We start from the raw sequence: 15173 nt of genomic DNA, 5'->3' as shown, positions 1-15173 counted from the left end.
AGGTGAAAAAAGTAAAAGCAAAAGGTTAAGAGCTGGATATCTGGCATGTTAGATGGAGCCATTCGATATATACACACTAAACGGTGTGCAAGATTAGGATAAGAGCATTGTACTTGAAAATATGATGATGTACTCTAAAATGCGAGGATGGCATGCTATTTCAGCTGTATTTTATTTTTGGTAGCACTTTCTTTTAAGCTGACATAGTTATATGTTCCTACATGTACTTAGTAATAGTTAATTATCCATTATTACACTTTATTTTAAGGTGTCATTGTTACAATGTAATTATACATTTAAGTACTGAGTAATATTAATGAACTACATGTACTTACTGTAGGGTTAGGGTAGGATTTGGTTGAGGGTTAGTTGCATGTAATTTACTGTTATTACTATGGTAAGTACATGTAACATGTACATGGACACTGTAAAATAAAATTTTAATGTTATTTTTTTATTGGTGCATGGTTTTTAGGCTAATATTACACACAACCACTTAACTAAAATAAAAAAACTGAAAATATAAAAATAAAATCTCTTCAATAAATATTAATAAATACTAAAATAACACTGGGAAGTGAGTACTACCACTATGATATGGCCCACGAACATTTAAATCCAGATTTTATTTGCATTGAATGAATTGCTAATAATCCAATCCCTAGATTTTATGTCCATTCACATCGTAGCATAAACGGTGCACCATAAGTTTGTTCAAATCACTAACCTGAAATATGAGCAATAGTAGTATTGCAAACATAATTAGCAAATATTATTAATTAAAAAAGTACAGCTAAAATGTCTGAATGAACTGATCCAATATGAAGCAACAGTGTAATGTAACAGTAAAAGACGTGACATTCACATACAGTTAAACCCTGAGGTCTTCACACATGCAGTGAACGATACAGTCATATCTCTCAAGCTCAACGGGAGGGAAAACTGCCATGTTCAATAGGGAAGGAAATCATGGATGTAGATAAGACTGGGAGATGGTGGGTCGGAAATTGTCTGCCGATGTGATAAAGGCTAAACATGATAAAACAGCCAGGTTGTCATACCTCGCCTGGCAACCCTGTGCTGATGGAAGAATGATGATTTTTGTGTGTGTTTGCTGGAGGATCTGGCACAGCGAGCTCTAGCACATGTCAGCCAACACTAATGCTGTCTGACCTGTCAAACTGAGAAACTCACAGCTTACAACCTCTGGACTCTCTCGCCATACTGCTATTAAGCTGAGAATCATGTCATGCACACATACTGCAAATGTTTATTTGAACTTTACTCTACAAAAAAAAAAAGGGAGATTTTTTCCATTTTTTCAAAATCATTTGAAATCCTATTCCTAACCCACTTACAGCCACTGAGTTAGAAGCACTGAAATGAAAATTAAGCAATTTAATCATCTGTGGAACGGGCAGGACTCGAAAAACTCCAGCCAATCATTTCCAAGACCACCTAGAATCATTGGACAGTAAGTTCGTCAATCAAACGGTCGTACCATACCCCCCTCCCCCATCCTCCACATGAATGGGTGGAGTCAGGGCCAGCGTTGGAGGAAAGAAGGTAGGACCATTTGAGTTGTGTATTTTCAAAATCTGCCGGCCATTTTGCAAATCCCATACCCTACCTTTAACATAAAATTTAAAGTGACAGCTTTTATAATTATTATACATACAGTTTTAGCTAATTAGTGCTGGAACTAAGGATCTATCGATTAATCAAATAATCTAACGATTACGATGAGGCATCGTTCTTCCACCCCTAATAATAATAATAATAAAAATTAATATTAATTAATAATTTTTTGACACATAAAAAACAAACTAAATAAAAAATTAGATAACTACCTAAATAACTAAAAAAATAACTAAACAACCAACAACTAACCAAATAACTAAATAACCAAATATTGACCAATTAACCAACCAAATAATGAACCGAATAAATAAATAAATAATATTCGAAAAAATATATATATATTTAATCACCCTACTTTAAAATAATGTGTAGCAACCTGCACTCAAGACATTCTAGCAGGTCGAACATGAAAATAAGTAGGAGAAAAAGTCCAAAGACAACATCTCAAAAGAAGAATGTTTTTCTCAGTGTTGTGAAGACACAACACCCACCAAGGAGCCCAAAATAGAGGCCCAAACTAATAAAGACACCCAAAACAACAAAACCACTGAAGAGGTGCGAGATCAAAGGAGGAACCATTATATTAGCATATACCGCAGGGAATATGGATAAAGCGTTTCAGAGAATGGATTCAGTCCCGTCACATGCTGATCTACCACAAGAGCTTTTAGACCTATTCTACACCAGAGCAGCTGTTAATAATGAGATGGACAAGTGGGCGGAGACTAGAGCAATCGACCAATGAGAGAGTAATTAGGTTTTACATATTCAACAACAGAATTCACAATTTGAATATTACAAGCTTTTTCAGGAACATACACATTAAAAAGCACAATAAATGTAGTCCATACAACTTGTGCTCTATAGACCTTATGTAGCCCCGCCCCTTTTCAGCGCTGCGCTCGTTGTCTTTTGACTTCCGGTCTGTATTTTCACAGCGATCTTGCGTATTTATGAGAGAACGGCTCGTTTTAAAATCTTCCCGGTCTACTGACATTTGTTAAGACATCTTCTTCAAACATTACAATCCTCATGATAACTTTCGTTAACTTTACATTAAGTAAATCCACTTCAAAAGCTAATTACTCCTGGACAGCAATGCCATAGAAATATACAGAGCGACTGCAAAAACGGAAGTTCAAAGACAATATTCTAAAGATGGCGGCGCCCTCGTTTCTCTGGCGCTTAAGGTCTATATTCCAAGTCTTCTAAAGACATATGACGCCATTTTAAGCTGCAAACAACATCAGGAAGCAGAAAAGCTAAAGTAAAAAAGGTAGCACTCTAAAATACTCATCCATCTCACTATGATTGAACGTTCTTGGGACTGAAGTCATGTCTGTTGGTGTGTAAACAGTCTACCCAGCTGGGCTAACATATTTTCCCATCAGAAGGCAATGAACACTGAAAAGCAGTCTGAGGTGAGCACACACAATTAACATTTAATACTAATTACAGATCATTTATTCATAACACTATTTGGAAAAAAACAACAACTGGGATGGAGTCAACTAAATAATATAACTGCAATAGAAGATAGAAATGTGAGGTACTTACAGTTTTTCCATGCCACTGCTCTACTTTTCCATTGTTTTTCTATGTAAACATAATCTACACGTTCGTCTTTGACCGCAAAATCACAGCCAAATCTTGCCCAATCACAATTCATTTGTAGTATCAACAGTGGCAGATGAGATATTAAGTTTAATATTTATGGTTCAGTGTTATTTTAGTATCAGTGAAATAATATTATAGTTTAGTATTAGTTTTATAGTATTATAATTATTTCCTCTTTAGCAAAAGATCACTTAAAATCAAAGACTTGACAAAGAGAGAGAAGGTTTTTTGTGTATCATATGAACTACATGCAAACATAATAATAAGCAAGCTACCAGGACTGACGGGGGAAAATTACACCTTGATGGCCACGAGTAACCTACATTAAAGCTGAAGTGTGTAATTTCTGTGCTACTAGGTGCACCAAACATGATAATAATAATTATTTCCAAACAGGCTTTCCTACCCTACCAGCCCTTTTGTCCCACCCACATGCCAATATTCAGATAAATATTACAGGTAGTCCTACATTCACACCAGTGGTTGAGTCAGAGCTTGACATGTTGTGCCTCTCAAACAAAAAGAGCAATTTTAAAACATTTTAAAGTCTCTCCATGAATTCAAGCATTGTAAAAGTAAAACAAACCATTGTCATAACCAATCAGCAACTAGCAGAGCCCTCAAAGGATCAGGATTTGCAGTTTAACATTTACATTTAGTGGACGCTTTTATCCAAAGCTACTTATAGGAACATAACCAACTCGTCACAGAGCCAACAATATTCCCAATATTCCCTAGTTCCAATGTCTCTTTGATTATTCTCTGTCCTTGGTTAACTGCAGACATCATGCAAGCATCTATAAGCATGACAAATGAACTAGTGATCTCTCATCTAATGTCCATGTGTGTTTGTGTGAGTGAGAGAGTACACAAAGATTGATTACCGCCCAACTTTAGTACTCCTCAGACAGACACATAAACCAAGTGTGCCGTGACAGGTGTTTCGACCCCCGGCGCCTCTAAGCAGGTATGAACGATCGGCCGGAAGTGTCAGGGGATTCTGGGAATTCTCGCCTGAGGGGAATCAGTAAAGTGGCCAGGAGATTAATGATCCCTCGTTTAGTGTCATGAACAGATGAGAGATGATGAAAGCTGAGAGAAAAAATATAATATTATATTATATTTCTGGAACACAACCAACCTATAATGGTAAAAATCCACCCACTCCTTTTTTTAATCTCCATAAATCATAAGCAGTGTCTCAGAATAAGACGTTCGCAGTTTCTATGCAAAGTGACGTCACATACGGTAAGCTTAGGCCCCGCCCACGACTGCTGATGGACTCTGTCTTATTAGCATAGACCCGCCTTCAGTGAGCAGGACACACTCTGCCATGTTTATCTCCTCGCTAGAGCATTTAACAGCAGTGCTCGAGTAAGAAATGTATTCTTCTTAAAGCTACTAAAGTTATTCAGTCAAGAGTTTTTTTGTTGATTCATATTAACAGCATATATATCAGGTACTGTATATTACGCTACTTTCACATTAATACACAGATCTAATATACACATGCGGTTTCTTTACTTGCTGTTTACGTTCACAGACATAACCGACTGTGTTTGTGTGAACTGTGTTTTTGACATAAACTTCTGTGTATTTGACAGTTTAAACGCAATAAGACATGAAAGATAACATAGTTTAATACTCACGGGACGCTCCGGTGCTTCGGATGTGTGCCCTCAGAAAACCATATATCAGAAGTTTAGACTGATATGGCTTTAAAACGCATGCAGATAATAAACTTTCATGATGATGAAGAACTGTAATGTCATGTGAGCGTGACCGCCATAGAGATGATAATCAAACCCAAACAGATGTTTTAGTTTTTGCCAGAGTATCAGAGCGAGGCAAGAGCTGTAAAGGCTCCGCCCTCTTCTGGATGGGGAGCAGCAGCTCATTTGCATTTAAAGACACATGCACAAAAACAGCATGTTTTTCCTTCCACTCAAAAATGACTTCACAGACACATTCATTGGACACCTGAGACATACATCCTGTAAAAAGGGGCATAATAGGTCCCCTTTAATGGAAATATATTCAGAGGTCAGTTATTTATTTGACTTTATATGAAATTATATGAATTAACAAAAAAATAAAAAATACATCCAATTTGAGAAAGGAGAGAGATTATATTACATATGACAGAGACATGTTTTGATTCATTTTCTAGTCCCTTTTCAGGCCTGAGAGTGTAATAAGAAACGCCCCAGAATCCTTGACCCTGTCAAGTGGTTCTGATTATGACATCACAATGGAGGTCATCACTCGTGACGGTGACATCGCTATTAAACGCTCTCATGGACACCGTACAAACATTGTATGTCATAGAATGAGCAAACAGAGAGAGAGAGGGAGGGAGAGAGAGAAAGAAACAAAGTAGATTAGTCATGCTGGGTTTAATAATATAATACTGTAAAATGGAAATCTAAAAGAGGTCCATCATCTACAGGTGTTTAATAAAGCAGCCTGGACTGTGCTGGACATCAATAACCAATCTAACAGGACACAGTAATAGAGAAGTTCATCTGAAGACCCCCTAATAAGACAATGAAAATGAATGAAAATATGAGAATATATGAGAAACTGATAAAAGCTGTTACAACAACTGCACCCCAGCAGTGAAGCTCATGTTGTGTTATTAAGTTCGACTAGGGATTTCCATCAGATGAGGAACGTTGGGAAATGTTTTTAACAAATGAAAAATAAGTCTAAGGGTCTTGTTTATTAACGCATGTGCGATTCGATTTGATTCTGCGCTACCATTCAAAAGTTTGGGGTCCGCAAGATATTTTAATGTTTTTGAAAGAAGTCAAGGCTGCATTTATTTGATTAAAAATACAGTAAAAACAGTAATATCGTGAAATATTATCACAGTTCAAAACAAATGTTCCATTTGAATATATTTCTATTTTATCTATTCCTCTGATGTCATTTTCAGCATCATTACCAAAGTCAAAACATTTTTTAGACCAAATATCTTACGTGATTTTTCTTTTCAAGCAAATGTTTCTTGATTTAAGAATGTTTAGATATTTGTACTGGAAAACAAGACAAAAATACTTAGCAGTGCAGTTCACAAGTTTCTCACGGGAAATTAGGGCGCAAGATATACATGATCCTAAATTAAAGATAGCATGATACTGAAGTGATGCTGTCATATAGAGGAGATTAACAAGCAATCATAACTTGCAGCTGATATTTCAGAGTACATGAAACACCTGCTGGAAGGTGAAAGTCTGATTAGATTCTAATCAGCATTAGCTGAAAAAACAGCGGGACATAAACACACACTTGCTAAAGTGGAGGGTGGAATAAAACTTGAACTAATTCTGCTTGTTATGCGGCACACAACTTATTACGCACACACTGAAGAGGAAGGTTGCTTTGGGAAAATAACGAAGAAACTATCTAATTATAAGTATCAGCATTAAATCATCGCAGCGACGACTGAATGTTAATTAATTTCGCCATGAGGAGAAGCCCATCTCACCGAAATCATCAGTGGACTGAGATTTCACACCATGCAGTAGATTTAAATGAGGCACAAAGTCTGACCCCACGCCACTACATTTTAATTAACGTCTCTCTCTCTCTCTCAGGGGTCTCTCGGAGGAGACGGGATCCTGTTTAACCTTTGACCTTGTGAAAGACCGCCCACTGGAGGGTCTAAACGGTCAGAGATTGAGGATTGACACTAATGTAACCGTTCTCAGGGTCAGTATCCTCCGGAGGAGCCCCGCGGAGTGTCAGAGGACGTGTTTTAAATGAATAACCAATCCTTTCTGCATGGTTCATCAGCAGTAAAACATGTTTCGCTGACCTCAATGTCATCTAGGGATGCTGGAAAACAGATTTAATGGCTACTTACGACAGCGGAGACGCTTTCATCTGCAAGCATGCATGTAAAACAGTCAGCGTGCATATGGATCGCAAGATCAACATATGGGGTCAGATGTTGTGTGAAAGAAGACCAAAGCTAATTATGCAGACACATTAACCTGTAACCATTCAGTGCAGTTTTGGCGGAAAATTAACAGTATGGAGACCACCAGTCATGTTCAGTTTTATCAAAAATGGAAGTAAAAATTACTCTATGAACTTATGTTACTTCAACTTGAATGTAAGGTCCACACTATAGGGGCTTAGTAAGGTTCTTTATTGGCATTTTTGGTTCCAAGAAGAACAATCTTTGCATTCCACAAAAGGTTTTTATTTAATAGTGAAAAAAGGTTCTTTAGATTTTTTAAATGTTCTCCACTCTTCACACTCTGAAAGTTCTTTTCAGAACTGTTCACTGAAAGGTTCTTTGTGGAACCAAAAATTGTTCTTCAATCGCTATGAGAGAAAAAACCCTTTTGGAACCTTTATTTATAGATAACTCTGTACTTCATTTGGTTGTACCATTTGTTCTTAAGAACCTAGCTAGGTCGTAAGCTCCCCATAAAAAGTAATGCATAGTCACACAATACAACACTTATCTAACAATCCAATAGCAGGATTCAAATTCATGAGCAAAGTTGTGTTGAAACGCAGTACATTTTAGTTTATCCTGTTAAAGGGATAGTTCACCCAAAAAATTCTGTCATTAATTACTCATGTCGTTCCAAACCTGTAAGACTTTCGTTGATCTTCTGAACACAAATGAAGATGTTTTTGATGAAATCTGAGATCTTTCTGTCGCTCGATTGACAGCTACGCAACTACGTAAAGACATCATCCAGTGATTCAACCTCAATTTTATGCGAAAAACATAATTTACCACTTTTTCTACAAAATATTAATCTTCAATACGCGCAACAACATCTGCTCTCACAGGGACAGAAAGCTCTCAGATTTCATCAAAAAGATTCTGAAGATGAACGAAAATCTTACGGGTTTGGAACGACATGAGGGTGAGCAAATGAAGACAGAATTTTCATTTTTGGGTGAACTATCCCTTTAAGGACTGTTCCACAGGTGCATGTACAAAAAGGTTCACTTAAAAGAAATTAGCATAAATTTGTTCAGACTTCATGATCAGAATATCTTTCCTAGAAGTGATAAATGCTAATTATTTCACAGAGAGTTGTTTAGTTTGCCAAATCCAGTGATTATTTTCCCTGATGTTTATAATGTCTATATTCTCTGTGGACTGAGAACGACTGGTGAATCAAAGACAATCAGAGACATTTTGGCACCTAACACTTGAAGACCTTGATGACTTGAAGGCCATTGCCACAATGGTAATTACACTCAATCTCTCATATGTTCTTGTTTTAGTCAGAGACGAAGACATTGAGAACCCAAGAGAGGCAGGAAAGCAGCTGGCATATCAAAAGTCTGAATGGAGGGATTTGAGTGCCCACATCTTCATGACATCATAGCATGAAGAGACGATTTACAGGATTTTTGAGCATGTGTGCGTGAGGTACATGCGAGAGGTTTGAGCATTTAAAAATACGCAGCACCAGAGGCATTTAACAGCCAGCGACTTCAAAAATGCCCAGCGTAGGGAAGAGAGAGAGCGAGAGAGAGAGAAAAGGATGATGGAGAAGAGAAGAACGCAACCCCCTTACTGTACAGCACCACTGCTGCAGGGGCCTTCAAAGGAAACGCTGCCCTGATATGAAAATCCATAATCCAAACAGTAATGAGAGAGAGAGAGAGAGAGAGAGAGAGAGAGAGAGAGAGAGAGAGGGAGGGAGGGAGGGTGAAAATGAAAGAGAGAGTCGCTGTCTTTTCTGACAAGAATACAAAGCCTCGCGGGAGGAGAGACTGTCGTGTCAGATAATTGTCTGAACAAAACAAAATTTTCAGAAAGAAGAGAGTACAACACTTGTGTAATATAAATAGCCGACCGTCCTCAAATTGTGCAGATTGGTGAATATTGTTTTTCTAAGCAATTTTTACCTCATGGATGATAAAACAAACAAAAAAATCCATTAGGAGAGAGCTGTATAAGGACCAGAACGTCATATCTAACACTGGGACAGAAAAGCAGAGAAAGCAGCCACAGAACACCGAAGCAACCACACAGCAACATGCTTGTACATTTAAAAATAGCTCTGGCTAGTTAAGCAACCACCTAGAACACCATAGAAACCTTTCAGGACTCCCTAAAATTAGACCAATTATGAGCTCCTGAAGCACCCAAGCCACTGGTGGTTCTGAGAACATTTTAACACGTTGCAAATTTAACATCTTTGCAACCACATAGCAACAGCTTGACAGTTACCCACAACAGAAAATGTCTAATTTACAATCTTAACTCTTAAGGGAGTGATGATGGACAGATCCATAACACAAATGAACGACTGTAAACACTCTCCTCCTCCTTGACATATCTCATCACTTCATATATTACCGTTTCACCAACAGCCTGACATTTTAGCGTTTGAAGCATTCAGCAGCAACAGCTCAGTGTAGCTCTGAATCTCCAGGGACACAGGGATAAAGATGGGGAAGAATTTGTTTTATCTAAGGTGCAGTGAGATTTGTTAGCATGGAGAAGGGGAAATGTGGCTTCGCAAGTGTGAAGGCATCCCTGCAGACAGACAGACAGACAGATAGACGGATAGATAGATAGATAGATAGACAGACAGACAGACAGACAGAGAGACAGACAGACAGACAGACAGACAGACAGACAGAGAGACAGACAGACAGACAGACAGATAGATAGATAGATAGATAGACAGACAGACAGACAGATAGACGGATAGATAGATAGATAGATAGACAGACAGACAGACAGACAGACAGACAGACAGACAGACAGACAGACAGATAGACAGATAGATAGATAGATAGATAGATAGATAGATAGATTATCAGAATGATGGATGGATGGATGGATGGATGATGGTCAGACAGACAGACAGATAATCAGAACGATGGATGGATGAACAGATAAATAATGAGAGAGAGATAGACAGACAGACAGACAGACTGTCAGAACGACGGATGGACGGACGGACGGACGGACGGACGGACGGACGGACGGACAGACAGATAGATAGATAGATAGATAGATAGATAGATAGATAGATAGATAGATAGATAGATAGATAGATAGATAGATAGATAGATTGATTATCAGAACGATGCATTACAGATGAATGGATGGATAGATAGATAATCTGATGGATGGATGGATGGATGGATGATGGTGGTCAGACAGACAGACAGATAATCAGAACGATGGATGGATGAACATAAATAATGAGAGAGAGATAGACAGACAGACAAACTGTCAGAACAATGGATGGATGGACGGACAGATAGATTTTGAATATCATGTTTCACTCCAAAAAACTGTTACATTATGGAAGTAAAATGGAAGCTCGAATTCAGAATACTGTATGTTCAAACACGTATATTAAATTTTGAGCATCTGTAATTGTTGCACACTTGTAGCATTGCACCAGACAAAGTATAGCATCGTATTATGTCATTGTTTTGCTGTCAGTTCTAGCATTCTGTAATCTTCAATAATATATTTGTCTCAAAGAAACGCACTATTGCTGCATGTCTGTGCGCTGAAAGTCAATGCATCACTGTAATCCATCAAACCACAGGCGGTGTGTGTGTGTGCGCACATGCGCCTGTCTTCCTAATCCATGCAGTCTACAGGGACACACAGTAACGGAGCCTGTATCAGCCTCTTCCACCCCATCTCTCCTGGCACTCGTTTACTCGTTAGCAGACTCCCTCCTCTTCCTCCCTCAGTAGTGAGCGAATAATTCCCATCTTTTCAGCAGGACGTACGACGTCACCTCAGCACTAACAGAACACTGCCAAGGGCGCATACGTGTGGATGCTATGTTTTGGATGGTATCTTGCAAATGTGCTAAATCAAGTGTGAAGCTTTACAGTGTGTGTGTGTTAGAGAAAGAGAGAGAGGCTATGGTCAGCAAGAGCAAAATTTGAGCATGTCAACCTAATAAAATCACTGCGGAGAGGGCTTTTTCCTGCAAGGTATTGTGTGTGTTTGAGTGTGTTTAAATACAGAGTTAAGTGTTCAAATCAGAAAGCACTTCTCTCTTTATCTCAGGCTCAACACAAGTCAGTCTTTCCCTTTGCAAACACTGATGCGATATATAGTTTGAAGTCGCTTTGAATAAAAGCATCAGCCAAATAAATGTAATGTAAATGAAGATAAATGTATTCAACAAACCACAAAGACATCAATTCCTAGTACATAAAGGGATCATATTTTTCATCATACTACCTTCAGATCTCAAAACATCCTCATCAGTCCACAAAGATCATTTACGCCTATTGACAGGCAGGGAGGATATCATATCGGACCGAATGCAATGATTGGACGAACATTTTATGGTTCTACGCCTTCCACTGATGATATACAGTATATATACATATAAATACATTTAGACCACTTAACTTAGTGATTGCTATCAGGATGTGAAGAGACTTTTAACCAGCATATCAAAAAATGGAACAAATCACCTACTGTGTCTTTAATATTTTCACAAACAGTGTATATACTGTATACAGTTATTACAAAAAAAATATTTTTCAAATGCTATTTTATGTTTGTGCTTTTTGAGGTTGGTCGGATGTGTCTGCAGGCTGTTTTGAATATGCTAAAAATGGGGACATTTCCAGGGACAGGACACCAAAGACAGGGACATCTGGTCACCCTATTTTACATGAAGTACAGTATGTAGGCTAAAGACCTTACATCCATTTTCCGAGATACAACTACATTCTTAGCTTCCAAGTCTTTTCTTGTCCACTTTTATGTCTCTCTCTCTCTCTCTCTCTCAAACACACTCAACTCTTCTCCTCTGGGTCTCATCTAAAAGTTCTTCCAACACCAGCTTTTGAAGCTTCATTGAGAGAGAGACAGATGTTCATGACATCCGCCTGCTCCTTATTCCTCTTTTTTGCTCCGTCATGCACACGCAACTTTTCTTTCTCTCTTTATCTCAAAGACCAAACGCACACCATCCCATCGAGACGCAAACGCTGTTGTGACGAGTGAAGCGTTACCATCAGACGCCATCAGACTCTCAGAGGTACAAGATGTACAATCAACAAACCATACAAATCAAACAAGAAAACACTTGCCTGGCGCAGCGGAGCGGCCACTGGAAACACTCGTGTGTTACAGTCCCATGTTGTGATGGGTATCCGTCGTGTAAAAATACACAGATTGAGCTGCAAAGTCTTCAGGGATTTTAATGCATTTAAGGATCTAATATAACAGCGCAAACACTCAGACAGATGTTAATGATGGCAGTCGACCAAGACTTCCATCATCGGCCTCTGCCGCGTATTTGCATCTTAATGGTTTGTATTGGAAGATCTTAAAGCTTAAGTGTGCAATGTGAAACAGTTTCTATATCCCAATTTTAACATGCAAAAACAAGCCATTTGTAGGTTGGTTTTTTCCAAAGAGTGTGAACATGACTGTGCAACTTTCAGAAACCTGTTTGGAAATAATCCCTATTTTCACAATTCAGTTTGGTGCCACTATAGTCGTTCACCTTATTCTGAACTTGTAGTGTTTATTGTTTGACTAATATCATTTCTGCTGTCAACTTCACAGAAATAATGTTTGTCAAGATTACTTGCACAATTAAACAGCCTGTATTTTTCTAATATAGTTCACTCTTCATTCTGCTACTTTTTGCTGCATGGTTTTAATGGTCTGGATGGACCAGAAAGGCTTTGAGTTGTTAATATTAGGACAGAAACATATACTCTACGCAAGAAAGATGGAAGAAAAAGTCAAACATTTCAAGACAGGTAATGCATTCTGGGAAATTAAGTGTACCCTACTTCAAGACAAATTTTGAATTGGTGGCTATCTATATTTCTATCCATCCATCCCTCTGATTTTATCTATCTTACTTTATAAGCCATAAACCTTCAAACAAACTGCAGCCTAATTTCAAATTCTGTATCTTGTTTGCAAGCTTAATTCAAATTTAATTTAAACTCAGGAAAAGGTATTCTCTGTTCAACTCAATTTTGCTATAAACATTTCAACAGTTCAACTAAGTTTTAACGAACCTGCTTAACAAGATTCTCTTCATAACGTTCTCATGACAGTGATTGACCTAAAAGAGAATAGATACAGTAGAAGACAATCGTTTTACACTAATGCTCGCTGTAGCTCCCCTTGTGGCAACACTGAGAATGCAACACATTCTTATGTTGCTTTATGAAATGAGCTGAAACATTTCAGAATCAGAACACAACAATGAATAAAATCACGCTTGCTTTGATAAGGCTCTTTGATTTCATAGAGCTTGCATAGAGTGTTAAAGGGCCAATATAATAAAGGATAGTGAGTGACAGATCATTTTTTGTCATATTGTAACATCTGAGCGAAATGGGTTATCGGAAAAGAAAAGAATGTAAGGTGGAGACTTGGTTCTATGAATTGGTTGTTGATTGGATGGAGGTCGATTGTAAGAAAAGGGTGGGGTTTAAGTGGATAATGATTAGAGAAGTTCAGCATACGTCACCAGAGAGAAGTCTGTCATTTCACTGGAAGATCCAGTTATGACATTTTAGTATACAGAGTATATAATATAATGTCATATAGCCTATGTATATGAATCGTTCACAATAAGATAATTAAAATTAATTTATAAAATAGAGTGTAAATTTCCATTTCATGTGTGTGTGTGTGTGCTGACTTCAAAATCAAATCCATTAAAATCTCAGACCACTTTAGCTTAAAAAAAAGTCTTCAAACAGAAAAACATTAAAGGGTTAGTTCACCCGAATAGGAAAATTATGTCATTAATGCCTCACCCTCATGTCGTTCATCTTCGGAACACAAATGAAGATCTTTTTGATGAAATCTGAGAGCTTTCTGTCCCTCCATTGACAGCTACACAACTACCACTTTGACGCTTCAAAAAGTTCATAAAGAGATCGTAAAGCTAATCCATATGAAATGAGTGGTTTAGTCAAAATTTTCTGAAGAGACACGATCGCTTTATATGATGAACAGATTTAATTTAGGCTTTTATTCACATATAAACATTCATCAACTCACACATCAGTTGTGGTAAACAGAAGCTCAAGCATGTTCGCTTGACGTGCAAGAACCAATGAGGTTCATTCTTGTGTTACGCATCACGTTTGAGCTTCATCAAGAACCAATGAGGTTCATTCTCGTGTTACGCATCACGTTTGAGCTTCAGCTCTTCCAAAAATTTGGACTAAAGCGCTTAATTCATATGGATTAGTTTTACAATCTCTTTATGAACTTTTTGAAGCGTCAAAGTGGTAGTTGTGTAGCTGTCAATGGAGAGGCAGAAAGCTCTCAGATTTCATCAAAAAGATCTTCATTTGTGTTCTGAAGATTAACAAAAGTCTTACGAGTTTGGAACGACATGAGGGTGAGTAATTAATGACAGAATTTTAATTTTTGGGTGAACTATCCCTTTAAGTAAAAATGCGAGCGAGATACAACCACTACAGGGCTGAATTGATTCTGTCCTTCCAACTCATCCTTACCAACAAACGTCTGCTATGGTCCAATGTGTCATTTATCTATGATTCAAATCAGATCTTTTGAAATCCCAATGATGGTGTAGTCGGATAAAACATTCATTCCTCATGGATTTAAAGGGATCGTTTACCAAAAAAATTACTCCATTTACTCAATGTAGTTCCAAACCTGTATGACTTTCTCCTGTGGAACTCAAAAGATATTTAGAAAAATGTCTCAGTGTTTGTTTTTTGTCCATGCAATGAAAGCTAAGAGAGTGCAATGAAAGCTAAGAGAGTGCAATGTAGTTTCTTCAAAATAACTTGTGAAGTAAAAGATGACCAATTTGTTATTTTTGAGTGAACTAACCCTTTAACTGTGACTGTGATGTGCAACGATCAATGTATAATCCATACAGCAAAGGGAGCAGGAAAGCCAATATATAATCAGTTGGGCGATT

At 37.8% G+C, this 15173-nt stretch overlaps 1 protein-coding gene across 1 annotated transcript in view; it reads right to left on the bottom strand.

Annotated features, from left to right (window-relative positions):
• Nucleotides 1-15173, bottom strand: part of srcin1b (SRC kinase signaling inhibitor 1b) — a 51485-nt gene that overhangs the window by 35299 nt on the left and 1013 nt on the right. The gene's annotated exons all lie outside the window — the stretch shown is intronic.

Source organism: Abramis brama (assembly GCF_963993115.1).
Source record: "Abramis brama genome assembly, chromosome: 24".
In the NCBI taxonomy this organism is placed as follows: domain Eukaryota; kingdom Metazoa; phylum Chordata; class Actinopteri; order Cypriniformes; family Leuciscidae; genus Abramis; species Abramis brama.
The sequence above is the reverse complement of the archived record's forward strand: the minus strand, read 5'-3'. Positions and strand labels throughout refer to the sequence as shown.